The following is a 16,969-nucleotide window of genomic DNA, read 5'->3' on the forward strand; positions in this document are numbered from 1 at the left end:
AAATATCAGCCACATGTAGACAGAACAGATTCAGGTCATGTATTCTAGTAGCTTGATGCCAGAAGGAGGTATCACCTATTCATTCATCTTTTAGCAGATATTGAATATATAGAAGATATAAAGCATGCATTAAAGAGCTCTATATGTCAAGGATCAAATGGTAGGCAAATATTCCTACCTTGGTCACTGATTTTTCTGACAAAAGACAGTAAAAGATGATAGCTGTGGGAGTATATGCTGTTCTTGAAAAGGCTCCAAATTGGTTTGCCCCTTCCTTCTACCTTTGCCCCTCTCCTCCTTCTCAACACCTTTCACTCTACGGAACTTTTTCATCATCCTACACCTAATGCCTGGCACAGAGGCTGGCACTGTTCGTTTATATAACATCAGTTTATTAAGCTTACTGTGCCCAGCACTGAGCCAGGTAAGCCCTCAAGCTGCCAAGCTAAATAAAAAAGGCATAGTCCCTCTCCTCCTTGAGGAAGCCCAATCTGTGCAAATAATGGCACAAACATGTGAAATTGTAACAGTGACAACTGACAACTGTTACAAAGGAAAGAGGAGTAGAGAGTGCCAGTAGTGGGAGGTTTGACCTTGTTGGGAGGTCAGTGAAAGCCTCCCTGAGGGGTTGAGTCTAGAGGCTCAATTCCTGTAGCCTCTCATGCATTCCCTATAAAACTCTTTAGAAACTTATCACTCTTCCCAAGATCCATACTGCCTGTTGACAGATGACCTTGCCTACTCTTCACAGAGAAAAAAGGCCACCAGATGTGACCCTCACCCTCCCTCCTATCTTACTTATGACTTATCTGTGAAGTTCCACTTCTTTTTCTCTTTTCACCCAAAGCAAAGCTCTCCACCTGAGTTCCATGTCCATTCTCTCCCAATTCCTAGGACCTCCAACCACCAGTCATCCTCTATTTCTTTGGGATCTTCAGTCTCTTCTTTGGCATTTTCTTTGGCATCTCTCAGCAAGCAAGTTTCTTTAACTTAAAACAATTTTTCTTCTGTACTATCATCCACCCAAGTGAATGCTCTATGATTTTTCCTTCTCTTAACAATAGACTTTTTATTCTATTTTTTGAAAAAAAATCTTGGGGAGGGGCAAGTAATTAGGTTTATTTTCCACACAGCTTTATTGACATATAATTGATATGTGACATTGTGTAAGTTTAAGATGTACAATGTGATTTGATATGTGTATACATTGTGAAATGATTACCACAATAACGTTAATTAACATAGCCATCACCTTACATAGTTATCTCATTTTTAATTTATGTGGTGAGACCTTTCAGATCTATTCTCTCAGCAGCTTTCAAATGTGTAGTACATATTGTTAACTACAGTGTTAACTGCGCTGCATATTACATCCCCAGAACTTACTCATCTTATAACTGAGAGTTTATACCCTTTGACCGCCTTCACCATTTCCCACACCTCCCAGCCCCTGGCTCTCAGTTGCTATGAGTTCCATTTCTAACAAGAGACTTTTAAAAACAGTAACCTATGTTTGCTGTGTTCAGTTTCTCAATTGTCATTCCTTCCTCAACCCCTTATCATCTGACTTCTGCTTCTGCCCTTTTATTTGAAACTGAAATTGGCTTATTGTCACCATTCTCTCCTAACTTTCAAATCCATTTTTTTTTTTTGTAGCTGTAAACTCTCACCCCTTCTCAAAGCACATCTCCCTGTTCTGTCTTAGTTCTCTGTCCATTCTTGAACACTGCTTCTTGTCTCCTTCACACACTTCTCTTTATCTACCCCTTAAATACCCATGAGGCCAAAATTCTATCCCAGTCCCTCTTTTCTTGTTTCTCTCACTTACTTTGGCAAGCTTACCCTCTCCCAGAGCACCAAGCCTCGTCTACATGCTGATTGACTCTTGAATCCTTATCTCTTCCTTTCACCTTTCTCCTGAGCTCAAACCTAAACTTTCAACACCAATACCTTTTTAGATGTTTCCATGTAACTGTCTACTACCCATATGTAATTACCTACTATCCAAAATACTTCTTGTTTAAGCTGGTCTAAAATGAAGTCCTTACTGCTCCAGTATTGTCCTTTTTTTTAATATACGTAAATTTCAATTATTTATTGCCGCATAACCAACCAACCTAAACTTACAGCTTAAAACAGCAATAATTTATTATTTCTCATGATTCTGTGGATTCTGCTGAGGCCGTAGCCTCCAAGGCAGCCTCATTCACACATCTGGGGCCTTGGTGCTGGCTGTCAGCTGGTGCACTTCGCTTTTCTTCCATGTAGCTTCTCTTACACTTGGTCTCTTAGTGCTGAGTAGTCAAGCTCAAGCTTCTTCACATTATAGCTGGCTTCCACAGGGGCAAAAACTGATGCCCCCTGGCCTCAAGGCTTGGGCCGGAATGGATTGGTACAATGTCATGTGTAGTACATTCATTCAGTCAAAGCAAATCACTAAGCCAGCCCAGATTCAAGATGGAGAGAAACAGACTCCACCTCTTGGTAGGTGGAGCAGCAGGCATTTAAAGGGATGGAAGGAGTTACTGGGAGCCATCTTTGCAGATAGTCCACTGTGCTGTGTATCTGTAGTTTTGTTAATTCTTTTATAGCATTCACTATGTGCCAGGCAATGGCTGAACATTTACATGTATCATCTTATTCAGTCTTCACAACATCCTCGTAACATAGGTACTACTATTATCCACATTTACCAGATGAAGAAATGAAGGAGTGAAGGTGTCTTCCTCAGGACTGAGAGTAAGAGGTGGAGCTAAGATTTCAATTGAGGCAGTCTGGTTTCAGAGTCCAAGGTTTTTAATACTGCCTGTCTGATCAAGATACCACCTCTGATTATGCCCCTGACACCATATCCATAGTGTTCCAAGCAGGAAATCACAGAGTTATCCACAGAGCCTCAGTGTCCCTCACTGGTCCACCTAGTTTGCAAGTACTGTTATCTTTCTCTCAGCCGTGGTCCCTCTCTTCATGCCTTGTCCCCCTCCTCATCATTTCCTGCACTTGCCCATCTGGTCCCCTACTTTTGTGCTTTCCTGAAGTCCCCCAGTGTTGCATGCCTTTGCCACTTATTGCCCTCAAATACAAGCTGATCATGTCACTTTACCTAAACTCTTGGCTCCCTATTGTCTAATACTGTTCAGACTCCTCAGTTTGGATACCAGGCCCTTTACAACCTGTCCCCAGTGTGCCTCTCTAGCCTCATCTCCCACCATTGCCTTTACTCTGCCGTTACCCCAGCATACTCTGTTCATTCATTTCTATCTGTTCATGCTGCACTTACTTAATCAGCACCAACTATATGCTAGGCACTTTTATGGGCAAAGGTGGTACAGTGATGAACACAGACAGCGATCCCTCAGAGCTTACAGGCTAAGCGAGGGATACAATTATAAGGTAGTGTGATATATACTATAAGAGGAGAGATCTTAGGTGCTGTGATTATGTAAGTTACTTAACCCAGACCAGGGGAATCAGGTGGGAGTGCAGGGTGTCTTTTAAGGAAATCTAAGCTGGATTCTAGAGAATGAGTTAGATCTAACCAGGTGAAGGGAGAAAGCAGAGTTGTTTATTCATTTCTTTCCACAGACATTCATGGAGCACCAACTGTGTTCCAGGCACTGTTCTAGGTACTTGAAATACAGCAGTAAACAAGATGGACAAAAATTGGTTAGCTTCATGGCCAAGAAGCTGGGAAAGTTCCAGTGTCTCTAGCAACAGAGACAGAGTATATGCAGCAAACCTGGACGTGAGAAAAAGACATGTTAGACTAGAGCAATGACCTTAATTGTGGCTGCATATTAGTATCCTGTAGGGGGCTTTACAACATCCTGATGGTCAAGCCTTCCCTGAATAATTCAGTCAGTCTCAGAATGGGACTTTGGTGTTGGTAGTTTTTAAAGCTCCCCAGGTGGTTTTAATGGGCAAACCAGGATGTTAGAGGAACTGAAGCACATTGAAGCTGAAAGTGAAGATCAGACTTGAGGTTAGAGAGGTGGGCAAAGGCCAGACCATCAAGGGTTTCATGAATCCTATTAGGAAGTTTTCGCTTAAACTCTAAGACAGTGGGAGCTACTGAAAGATTTAAGTAGGATAATGATAGGATCAGATTATCCACCCCTCCCCCCCCCACACACACTTTTTTCCCCCATTAACAAAGGATCAATCTGGATGCTCTGAGTGGAATGGATTGAAATGGAGCAAAAGTAAACTGATGTCAGTTTGAAGGCTGTTTGTTGCAGGAGTGAGGGAGAAATGATATTGGGCTACAGTGATGAGAGTAAGGATAGAGAAGGAAGGGGAAATAAATGAGAGATGTAGGAGGAGACTAGACAGGACTCAGTGGTTAATAGAAAGTAAGAGATACAGGAGGGCAAATAGTTATAGAAAGTTCTGGATTGAGAAGCTGAGTTTGTAGTGATCTTGGTGCCTGAGACAGTAAACCTGGTGGATTGAGTTTGGAGAGAGCTGGTGGGACCATTTGGGACCTGCGCCTTGCTCCTTTGTTCTCCTGCCTGTGATCCTGTGCTTTATCTCCTACAAGACCTGTTTTATACAACTCTTCTTCTAAGCAGCCTATCTAGATTCTTCCCTCTGTTGGCTCTAGATAAGTGTTTATCAGCTTGTGAAATCAATATCCATTTACAGAAATCTATTCTGCTGCTTGGTTTCTTCCAAGCAAGGATGTGTTTTATTCCATGCCAAATGCTTGGCACAGTGCCTGGTACACAGGAAGCGCATAATAAATGCTTGTTAAATAAATGTGTTAATGGATGAAGACTTGAGCCAGAGGCAAGATCTCTCCTAGGACTGTGATAGAAGTGGGTCATGGGGCTTGTTCTTGTTTCTAGGGTAAGGGACTAAAGGAGTCTAGGGGATGAAAGGAGAATATTTGCTGAGCTGCAGGAAAGAGACCAAGTTAAAGAAGTGCCTAAGCTATTGATTCTAAGATAGAGTGAGATGTAATCAGTTATCTAACTTGTTTTTTGAATTTAGTTTCAAATTCCTTTCACATCAAAAGAAATGTAAGTCTCTTAAAATTGTTCTGCAACTCTTCTTTCTCTTTCTCTTCTCATCAGTGAGGTGTGATGGTGGTAATAAGTGGACAGGTCTGAGTTTAAATTCTGACTGCCAGCTCTGTGGCATTGGGTATGATATTTAACCTATGAAGTGGGAATAAAGAAAGATACGTTTCTCCTGGGATTGTTGTAATGTTAAATAAAGTAACGTATGGAAAATTACCAAGTATTGGACCAGACCCGTAGTAGAGCTTCAACTATTAGGTTCCTTTACACCTTCCAGTCACTGGACCTTTGTCTCTTTGCACTTCCCACCCTTTAGATTGGGTGGTGGAACCAGAATTTGCTGTGTGCATCCTGATCTTCTTAGAAAGGCCCCTTTAATGATTCTTCTGTGAACAGTTCTCTGGCCTTTCTGCAATTCTGGGGGATATTTGGGCTGAATTGCCATATAAATAGTGCTGCAAAAGAAAACTAAAGAATCCTAGAAAGACTGAGCTGGGCAAGCCCTGAGGGATTCTTTAATACAAGGACAAAAACTGGCTTATACTAAAAGGAAAACTCAGGATTTTTTTTTCATAACACTTGATTCATTCAGTTTAAAGCACTTTATTGTGAGATCATATCTTTTGTCCTCTCTTTTTTTAAAGTATTTTTTTAATGAAAGCCTGTCTGAAATCTTTAGTTTGGGGAACTACTGATTTAATCTTACCCCATTTTACAGATAAGGGAGTGTAAAACAGCCATATGTTATGTAATATCAATGGAATGTGCAGGATTTTCACAAACTCTAGGCTCCTATTTGACTCTGGGATCCATGAGGGCTGTGGTTGTATCTGCAGCACCCCATATGCCCAGCATACAGCATCATGCCTGGTATGGAAGGTTCACAATAATTATCTGTTGGGGAAATAAATGAAATATTCAGCCCAAGCACTCTAGAGTCCTAGTTTGTAATGATATTTATTCTTCTTGATGGAGGCAGTAAACACCTTGAGGGACCCTCCTTCTCTGTTGCCCAGCAGGGCTGGTGTTCAGTGAATGAATGAGGCCCCAGGTCACACAGAGATCAGGCTTGTCCAGGAAAAGATAATTCAAGAACCTGATTGATAGCAGGAGCCACCAGGTATTTCTCTTATAATATCTCATTTACTCTTCATGGTAACCTTGCCAGGAAGATGATAGTTTGAAGCAACAACAATTTTAAGATTCTTTAAAAGACACGGCTAAATTTTAATTCCCAAACAGATATATTTTTTTTCCCCTCTTTAACCCCACCCCGTTCCACCCCTGACCTATGAATGTTGCCATCTCCCCTTGAGAACTGGATCTCTGAAGGCAGGAGGCTTCTCCTCCCACATGCTCCAGGTGTGCACCTGGAGCCTGGTCCATGGCGTGAACCTAGGACCTTCTGCATGTAAAGTAGACATGCTAACCACTACACTATGGAGCCACATCCCTAGCTTTTAATATATATGGGGTATACTTTTTCTGCCTCAGTTTCTTTCTGCCTCAGTGTAAGGGAAATAATGACATACAAAGTTCTGAGAGAAGTTAAAGGCTTTTATGGACATGCTCAGCCATTGAAATCAGTGTTTTTAAAGCATCCGGGCAGTTGAAAGTTAAATAAGAAAAAAAATTATTTTTCTTTGATTCTTCTGCCTAGTTTTAAGGTTTCTTCTTGAGGTAGGATTTTATTATTTGCTATGAGATGCCACTTTTCTGTGAAATACTATAAACCACAGGTTTTCAAACCACAGGTTCCAACCCAATAACATCATGAAACCCAGATGGCAGCTTGCACTAAAAATAATAAATAAATAAAATAGAATATAAGATGTCAGAGTGCACTGTGTTGCATAAATAAGTTTATATTATATCTATATATTTTAAAGATACACATACATGACTTATGAGATAAAATGTATTCTTATAGGTTATGGTCAAAAAGGTTTGAAAAAATGGTTTTGTGAATGATGCCTTGCACATTATGGTACACAAAAGTGTTTATTGACATGGATAAAGGGGTATCTTTTGTGTCATTATGACATGGCAAAATAAGGAAATATGGATGCTGAGTCAATTCTTGCAAAATGTCAAGTGGGAACCTATTCATGCTGCAGATATTTTCTCCTCCTTTTGTTTGTAAGAATCACGAACATTTGCTTATATAAAGTGAAAGATGCCGACATGTGCGAGGGAACAGTGACACATGCAGTTAGGAATGTAGATGTATAACAGGGGCTACATCCAGTATAAGGCATTGATGTCTCCAACAGTTGTGAGTTCTCTCCAGGAGGGGTCCAGTGCTCCATGACAGGTAGTAATTTGAAATCAGCTGAGGCACAAATCTGAGTACATCCTAGGTGGCCAGGCCTATTGGTGGTGACAGTCATTTAGCTTATGAGTAAGCACATCCCTTGTCCTCCATATGCATTTCGACATGGCATGCTATTTTTTTCTATTCTTTGTCTTAAGAGCATAACACCCTTACAGCTTGTTTCTGTCTGAAGAAAGACCATCAAATGAAAGGCGAAGCTTGAGTGAAACTTGTAATGTGAGGATATACCGAGGAGGATAGGCCCTGGACAATGGTGTGGTTCCCCAGGAAGCCAGAGCCACTATAGGTATCCCTACATTCTAGTGATTCCTGGACCTCTCTGTAGGTAGCTCTAGAGGCTGTCAAGGATCTGTGTGATATGCTTGGCTGCCTTTTTAGAACCTGGAAGTGAGCATTGATTTGAGCCAGTATTCATTTATTATGTAGCCTCCAGAAGGTAGAAATTTAGTATGTAGAAATCTTCACATTCATTTAAAAAGGGGGGGGGGGAGTGTGTGTTTGTTTTCTGCTTGTTAATTCCAGTACTTCGTGCTCAATTGCTTTAGGAATGGCTGTAAAATTCTGATATTATCAGAGTGGTTGCACTCTTTAAGATTCTGTATTGTCTGTCTCAGGTTTGCCCACAGCTGAGGCCTTCCCACAACTCTGAAAGGGAGAGGAAGAGTTGGGGACAGGATAGGGATAGTCAGTAGACAAACTGGGACCAGATTCTGCTTATACTTTCACATGTACATGCTGACTCTCTTGAAAGAACTGTAATAAAATCACTTATAGGTTGACCCACCTACCCTTCTTCTGAAACACATAAACTGGATAACTGGAGGAAGGTGGGGTTCACCCCATCCTCGTTCTCCAGTAGTTCTTGACCTAAAGCTAGCATTCTGTAATGTGCTTGTAAGTCATAATTGCAACTGTAGAAAGCAAGGGAAAGAGAAGAGTAAGAGAGAGGCTTATTTATAAAGATATGAGAAATTGTGCCTCACTTTTTATATAAAAAATAATAATTAGGCTGAGAGTCAGTCATTCATTGTTGTACCATGGATGTCACCAGGAGTCGAACTCTGCTCTGTCAGCTCTGCACATGCAGAGGCCAGGTGGATACCACACCTGAATCATTTGATTTAGAGAAGACTTGTCCATGCCACCCCAACTGACCATAATTGATTCAATGGCCATTTGTTGGGTACCTGCTACCTCCAACACATGCCAGGTGCCTTGATGCAGTAAACACTCAATACATGTTAATTTAACGTGTTGATGCAAGATGCCATAGCTAGCCCTGGGATGAGGGAAGGTATAAAAATGAACAAACATAGTCCTATCTCCTTGAGGCTCCCAAGCCCAGGATAGACATGGAGACAACTAAGTAAGTCAAGCCGACTGCAGTGTGTATTATAAAGGAGGGAAGACGTTCTGTGGAAGCCCAAAGGCCAGAAGGAAGAGGGGCAAAGAGAGGAGTGAAGGAAAAATGAGCAGATGGGGGAAATAACAGAGGAAAGCAATGTCCTGCAATGGGAAGAACAGAAGCAGAGCTAGGAAGGCAACAGTTGTATCTGAGGAGCTTGGAGTAACATCATGTGGCAAGAGCGGGGAGTAGTAAGAAGGAGATTTTGGGTGGATGGAAGATGGGGCTGGAGCCTGTAGTCATTCCTAAGGCAATGGGGACCCATCGAAGGGTTTCAAGCAGGGAACAAGGCATAGGATTTGTGTTTTGGATAGAGAAGTGGAACAGAATGGATTGGAGCAGAGGAAGTGCTGTCTGTTGGAAGGCTGTTGCAGGGGTTCCTTGGATAAATGACAGGGCTTGACTGAGGGCATTGGAAATGAAATGGAGGTTGTTCAAGAATTATTTGTACTCGAAAGCTAGTCTGTGAATTTATAATGGCATGAGCCTACTCAACCACTGGGATGATTAGGTCAGCTGGCCAGAACACAACTTTTTAAATTGAAGCATATTAATAATCAAAGGATTACTCTGTGAAAATGGAGTTAAGGCAGGAGGAGTTGGATGGTCTAAAAAGACCTTTTACTCAAATCTGCAGCAGTTTTTACATAACACTAATAATAAAGCTTAGTCTCTGGTGAGTTGTTATTCTTACTTCTCTGGAGGGGTACTTGGCTTGCCACAGCAGGAGGAACTGCTACCCTGGCCAGTTCTGGAAAGGAGCTAGCTGGCGGCATATTGGTGTATTCGAGGATCTTTTGGTTGCAAGAAAGGGAACTCGCTTATAGAAGAGCAAGTAAGATGGGGAGTAATTATAAGGAAGGGGAGTTTTCTGACCCAAACACTAGAAAGGCAGCTAGACCTCATGGGGCTTAGAATATCATCAGATACTTTCTCCTGCACTCTGCCCTCCCTCTGCACCCAGTGAGAATCTTTTCTCCCTGACACATTGGCCTTTCTGTTCCCATCCATTTGCATGGCTCCAATATAACTGCTCCAAAATGGTGGCCTTGACCCTGAATCATTCCAGCCTTATAGTCTGCCCCCACAGCGACCCAATTTCCCAAGTACTAATACCAGAAGAGAGAATTTAATTGCTTTAGGTTGAGTCAAGGGTCTTTCCTTAATCTAGTCATGCCAAAGATGTAATGTGACAGATTCATTGAGAAAACAAAATGGTAGTAAACAATGTATAACTCTAGTATATTGGTATTATTGTTCAACTCTTTTAGATTTCATGATACAATAGCTCACTGTATTAGTTGTCTATTACTGTATAACAAAATACCCCAAAAGTTAGCAGCTTTAAAACAACAGGCATTTATTATATCACAGTTCTGTGAGTCAAGAACCCAGCAACAGCTTAGCTCGGTGTTTCTGCCTTAGGGTCTCTCATGAGGTGTCTCAAGCTGTCCCCTGGAACTGCAGTCATCCGAAGGGTGAGCTGGGGGATAATCTGATTCCAGGACATCCAGACAACCTTGGTCCCTCACTGACTTTTGCTGGAGACTTCAGTTTTTCATCATGTGGCTCTCTCCGTAGACTGAGTGTTCTTAGGACATGACAGCTGGCTTTGCCCAGAATGAGTGTTCCAGAGAAGTCACCTAAGATGGAACCTGCTGTCTTTTATAAGCTAGCCTCAGAAATGACGAACAATCACTTCTGCCCTTATTCCATTAGTCACAGAGACCAACCCTGGGACAGTGTGGGACAGGGTCTACAAAAGTAAGAATACCAAGAGGAAAGGCTTATTGAGAGTTATCTTGAAATTAGCTACCATACTGAGCCAATGAACATTATTTAGTGCTTACTCTGTGCCAGGTGCCAGGAGTTGAGAGGTATGTTACATGGTTTCTGCCCTTGAGGAGCTCACTGTCTAGTGAGAAGAAGCCATACAAAAACACAATACTATATGTCTCCTGAGCACTTGCCTCTGTCCACACATCTTTCACACTGCCACCACACTTACCCTTATGAAATTCAAATTCATTCATAGCAGTCTCTTATTTAACTGTCCTTAATTGGGTCCCCTTTGCCTAGAAAGTTTTAAAAAAAATTTTTAATCACCCCTACAAGGAAGAAATACATTTTATATCACAAACCAGTACATACATACATAGACACATTTGTAACAGAAACATATATTTTATAATAGTTTACTCTCTCACTAACTGCCATGTAGTCTGATATTTTCTATTCTGGGCTATTTCATTTTTTTAATGAAAGCTGGTCACAGTCTCATGTGTTTCACAACGTAGTGCATGTGACATGTAGTGTGGAAAGTAGCCTCAAGAATCAGACTCCTTGCCATGAGCTACAAAGCCCCTCACTGTCTCCCTGTCTGGAGCTCCCCTTCATTTATATTTAATGACCCCACCCCCACCCCACCCACACACACATTATTTGGAGAGCTCTTACTCATCCTTTGAAACCCAGCTTTAAAGTGTTTCTTCTTCCCCTCTCTCCTTGGACAGAAATGCCTGCTCTCTCCTGTGGCCCCCAGAGTACTGCGGTGTCACTTGGTGACTGTCCTGCCTCCACTTCAGCCTATGCTAGGACCAGCTTCCCCAAGCCCACACAATATATTTTCTTTGAATCTCTCCAACTATGTTTACGAGGACATTGAACAACTTAGCATCACACAAATGACGATGCTGCAAATGAGCAGTGTGCAAAGTTAGGGAGTGTTGCGGGCAGGTTCCTGTCAGGGGAGCCACGTGGTGCAGAAAAAGGCTCCCTCCCTCTGCGGGCCGCTGGCTCACCCGGGCATCCATCACAGGTACAATTCTCACCGGATCTTACCGCCGCAGTTCATTACCTTGGTTCATTTTAGCTGCTCTGGTTTCTTTTTTGTTTTTTCCTACTTTTTTATTTGCTTGTGTTGATGAGGACAGCCTACTGAGAAATGGAGCTTTAGGCAGTGCAGATAGAAAGGCCTTTATATCTGTACCCGCCCTGCAGGAGAGGGTTTCCTTTCTGAAGTGGTTGGAAGGAGGGTTTTGAGGTTTTTGAATATTTGCTTCTAAGTATCTAAGTAAGAGATTTGTTTGCCCACATTGCACTCTTCTTGGCAAGGTAGCAGCCCAACAAAATATTTTCTGGTTGGTTTTGCCTATACACAGTTTTCATTTTTGAGGGGAAGAAGAATTGACACCTTGGTTAAATTACACTAAAATATAATGTCTGCTTTTTACCAAAATACAATTGCTGTTAAGGGTGGAAGCTAGTATGATTCCCAGGCCCAGCCTCATGGGAGTTGCTTGCTGATAGACTATGCTGTGAACCATAACTGGAAAAGAAAAAAAAAAAATTAGACATGAGCCAAAGCACTTAAGTTATTCCTTCTCCAGTATTCTCTTTCTACATTTGTCAATGGCTGTGTAACTGCCCAAGGATATGCTGACTTGATTGTGGTGTGTGCATATTTGGGGGATGGAGATGGGAGGGAGGTGAAAACAGACTGTAAACAGATAATTACTGTAGAGTGTGATAAATAGTATAACAGAGGTGTGCATCACAGCATAGAGAGGGGAGTCATTTTCACTTTAAGCAGTATTTTTCAAATGAGGGTTGCCCCCATTAGAGGATGGTGAGATCCATTTACGAGGTGGCTAACAACATTTTAAAAAATGAAATAGAATAGAATGAAATATATCGTTACATCCTCCATAGTAGTCTGTATTTAGATAGTGATTTTCAAAACTGTTGTTTCACATATATTTATTGTGTTGCAATGTGAAATCTATTCTTGAGAGTGAGTCTAAGGCAAAGATGTTTGAAAGCCACAGCTGTAGGGAGTGGAAGAAGGCTTCCCAGAGGAAGTGGTATTTGAGCTGGGCCTTGGAGAGTGGCGGACTTGCCCCAGAGGAAGAAGGGCATTCTAGGCAGAGGGCAAAGGATATGCCCATGTCAGGAGGAGTTTGTTCAGGGGCAAGATATTCTCTGTGATTGGACCACAGGGTACTGGGAGAGGAGCTGCTGGAGAGGGGAGACAGGTGGAGCTAATTAATTAACCACCTGAAAGTGCATATGGGGTTCCTTAGTTCTCCCCAGAAATTTCATTTCTCTGGTGATGGGTTTGGCCTTGGGAATCTATTTCTAATAAGCTTCCCCTGGCAGTGAGGTACTGACAGAGGTGGGACACAACCAGCACTGGGTTTTAAAAAGGTAGCTTAGAAAGAAGATTGGTTGGAGGGAAGTAAAATTGGGAGGCCAGAAGGAGATGAGGGCCTGAAGTTAGCTGAAGGCAGTTGGTGGAGAAGGAGTCTGGATTCGAGGGAGGTTTTGGAGGTGGGTTGCATGATTTAAGGGAGATGAGGGAATGAGAAGAAAGCATAGACAATCCAGAAAACCTAGGGGCTTGGTCAACGCACATAGAGCCAGAGATTCAGAAGGGAAGATGATTACTTGAGTTTTGGTTTCTGCCCATGGTGGGGCAAGAGTAATTCATTGAGTTTTCACCATGCCTCATGTAACTATACCTCAAGAGCATACAGGTCCTTTGCTTTGATTGCCCATCTCTAAACAATCTCCTGATTGTCTTAGACCTGTGTTTACTTAGCTCACAGAGGTAGGTAAATACACCCAATTGCTAGTTGATCAGTATGATTCACAGTGAGGGAGATGTATAAACTTTTTGGGGTATAAGAGTACTTTGCTCAGGGTGTCACCTTTATAGTATTAGAGTACCTAAGAAATGGAACTAGTAATGAAAAGATTTAGGAAAGAATTGTATGGTCTGAGAGCTATTTCATGTAGACATTTATGCTTGATTGTATGTGCTCAAATAAGAATGTGGCTCTTGAGTGATCAAAATACTTGTGGAGGTTATACTCCCCCCGTTTTTTGATTTGTGTGTGTGTGTGTGTGTGTGTGTGTGTGTTTTCAGTATTGGTGCCTGCTTAGTGCCTACATATTTCTTTGTCTTCAACTTGTATTTACAAGTCATATTCCTTCAGATGGTAGTTTCATTTTCCTAAAGGACACTGACATTTATTGAGCAAGCCCCTTTACATGGGCACCCTATCTTAGAGGCTGACTTTCTCACCAAATCCTGAGGGTGCTTTATAGTAGCACCCTACAGCCTACGAGACCTCTCTTCTACTGCCTCTTTAATTCACCATCCTCGGGGCTATGGTGGAGTGGAAGGAATGCTCTGTTTTGGAGAGGTTAGGAGTTCTGGTAGAGCACCACAGGGGCCTGGGAGCTGGTAGGTGACACCTCCCAGCCAGGCCTTCCAGTGGCATGTGGTGCCCTCCTAACCTGATGACTGTCCTCCCCCTCATATACTCTGTGGGGAAATAGGCTGGATGTGTAAGAGTGGGAGTGCTGAATGCCTCTTTTTTTTTTTTTTTTTTTTTTTTTTTTAACAGTTCTGCTTATACTCCTTATCCTTGTACCAAAAGCTTGTAGGAGTTCAGATTTTTTTAAAGTCTGTCAAGGAAAATAACCAGCTTGAAATATGTCATGACTAGAATAGCCTTAGTCTCTACAAAAATGATTTAAGTGTTTATATTCATGCATCAAATAAAATAATATGTAGGCAAAGTATTGAAAACATTTGTAATCACTCCAAATAAATTGCTTGTTTACCATTGGTTTGAAAATGATTCCATTTTACATCTAATAATAGTATTATTAACCACAACGGTAATGGCAACTATTGCTGAGTATTTACTATATACCAGGCACTAAAGGCAGGGTTTTGTATGTCATTTAACTTTTCCCCTACCAACCTGAGATACAGGTATTGTTATTTTAATTTTACAGATGAGAAAACTGAGGGGAGCGAAGTTAAAGTGGCTAAAAAGTGGCAGCGATAAAGCTCTAATTGATGGGGTTCGGGGAAGAACTCTAAACCATAAGGCTATACTGCCTGTGATCAATTGGACAATGGTTTTATGTGTTTCAGGGAGATTTACTGTACTCTTTTAATATATAAGGCTCCAGGTAGAGATATACTCATTTCTTGTATTCTTACACATCTCTGTGGACAGGGCTGTTTTTCTTTTATTGTACAAGTATTGATTGTGAAGTAAGTATGTCCAAAGTAATCTGTTAGGCTCTTAGAAAATGGAAAGCCCTTGAGGAGTTCCCTATCCAGGAGGGAACAGAAGAGAGGTATATAAGGTTGAATCATATGAGATTGCCACTGGGAATTTACACAGAAAGAGTTCACATGGTTCAGCCTGACACACAACTCAAATAAGGTGCCATGCTAAACTCTTTATATACACTAGTTCCTGAATCCTTAAAATAACTTTCAGACATAAGTACTATCATTATCCCCATAATGAGGAAGTTGAGGCACCAAGGGGTAAAGTCACTTGCCCACAGCCACACACCTGGTGTATGACAGGTGGAATTTGAGCCCAGGTCAGTCTGAGTTACAGAGCCAGTGCACTTAAGCCCTATAATGTAAGTTCCTCTAGAGGTACAAATAAAGATATATACCTTATTTATGCACATTGAGAATTCTTAAATTTTTATTTCACAAACACTACATAGAGCACTCATCTGGTATATTTTGCTATTTCTGTGATCTGGACACATCTGGTCATGCGAATCACCACCTCGGTTCCAGCATTTGCATTTTCCCCCTCTGAGAATAGCCAACTAACAAGGGGAACATTTGGAGGGAGCACACACACAAAACGGAATAATTTTCACTTTTAATTGTTATGTGGACATTGGCCCGTTTATTTCAACTTTAATCACATCTTTTTTGTGTGTGTGTCCAATTGCCCTTCTTTCTAGGTCACCTACACAGATGGGAACCATAGGAGTGACCATTTAATTGTACATAATTAAATTATAGGCAATACAATTAAATTTATGTGTATATAGTCAAACTATTTTAAGAATTTTCCTCTTAAAAAGTTTCCTAATCTTACATTCAAGTTCCCAAATTCCGTCTGTATAAACCATAATTAAAATTTTACATAGGTATATCCCTTATTTAAAATGTTGTTTTTAATCACATGGGGAAAATTAAGTTGTTTTTGTTTGTTATAGTAAATGATTTCAATTTTGGTGGTGCCTGGTGAATCTGAAATTCTCCCCACAGCTATCTCAATATTTTAAAATGTAAAATTAGATTGACAACTGGCATTCTCGAAGTACGTCTTCAGGTAAGCAAAGGGATGTCCCCTCTGCCTATACCACAGTACTGAACCCTGTTTATATTCAAACAGGGAAGACCTCTTGTTTCCAGGATCCTTTTCAGGACTTGAAGAGAGGATGAATTTTTGAATCAACCTGACTTGAGTTTCTTCCACCAATCCTTATTAGACTGATGACTCCAGGCAAATTACTGAAACCACTGAGAGCCTCATCTTCAAAATCAGGATAACTAAGCCTTATTGTACAGGTTTTCATTAGGTTCATACAATAATGTATATAAGTATCTAGGTGGCCCTTAGTAGACCTTCAGTAAGTGTCAGTGCTCTTATATTTGGGCATTCTTTAAAAAGCCAGCAATATATATATATACTCTTTACGGGTATATGAATTGTTTTGTTTGGTGATCTTTTACAGTCAGATTTGTGTTTCTTTGGGGTTTGTGCCAATTTGGGAGAATAGCTTTCTGAAATCCATTAATATTTCATTGGAGCTACGGAGCAACAGCTGTAAAACTTGCTTGGTTGGTCCTAATTGCAATAATACATGGACTCTTTTGAAATGTAATTCTTCAAAATGGGCATTATAATTAAATTCCAACCCATCCAAAGGCACTTTAAACATGTTTAAAAATTTCCCAAGCCAATTAGAAAACTGGTTGGTCCAACTGTCAAGTGCAGAGAAATATGCTAATTTATGCAAAGACTACTGTTCCAGGAAGGCCTTGGCTGAATGAAAAGTACAACATGTGAGAAAACACCTCAATGATAACATGTGATACAGAAATCACTGAATGTATTTTTAAGGAGTGTTTAAATACAAGCACACATTGTGAATGACACCGCAGCAGTTACTGGAACAAGATATGGTTTTCTTTTTTTAAAAAGGATTTTCTATCTTGAATATGACAACATTTATGCTTACCTTAACATTTATTTTGTGCAGTATAGTTACAGTATCTTTGAATAAGCAGGCAAGGTGCACTGTTATTACCATTTTATATTCTAAGGGGATATAGAAACTAAACAATGTCATGTAAGTTAAATCTAG

At 40.9% G+C, this 16,969-nt stretch overlaps 1 protein-coding gene across 1 annotated transcript in view; it reads left to right on the forward strand.

Moving 5' to 3' along the window:
* BICRAL (BRD4 interacting chromatin remodeling complex associated protein like) overlaps nucleotides 1-16,969 on the forward strand; it is a 91,804-nt gene that overhangs the window by 3,287 nt on the left and 71,548 nt on the right. The window lies entirely within an intron of this gene.

This window comes from Rousettus aegyptiacus, unplaced genomic scaffold, assembly GCF_014176215.1.
Source record: "Rousettus aegyptiacus isolate mRouAeg1 unplaced genomic scaffold, mRouAeg1.p scaffold_m13_p_1, whole genome shotgun sequence".
NCBI lineage: Eukaryota > Metazoa > Chordata > Mammalia > Chiroptera > Pteropodidae > Rousettus > Rousettus aegyptiacus.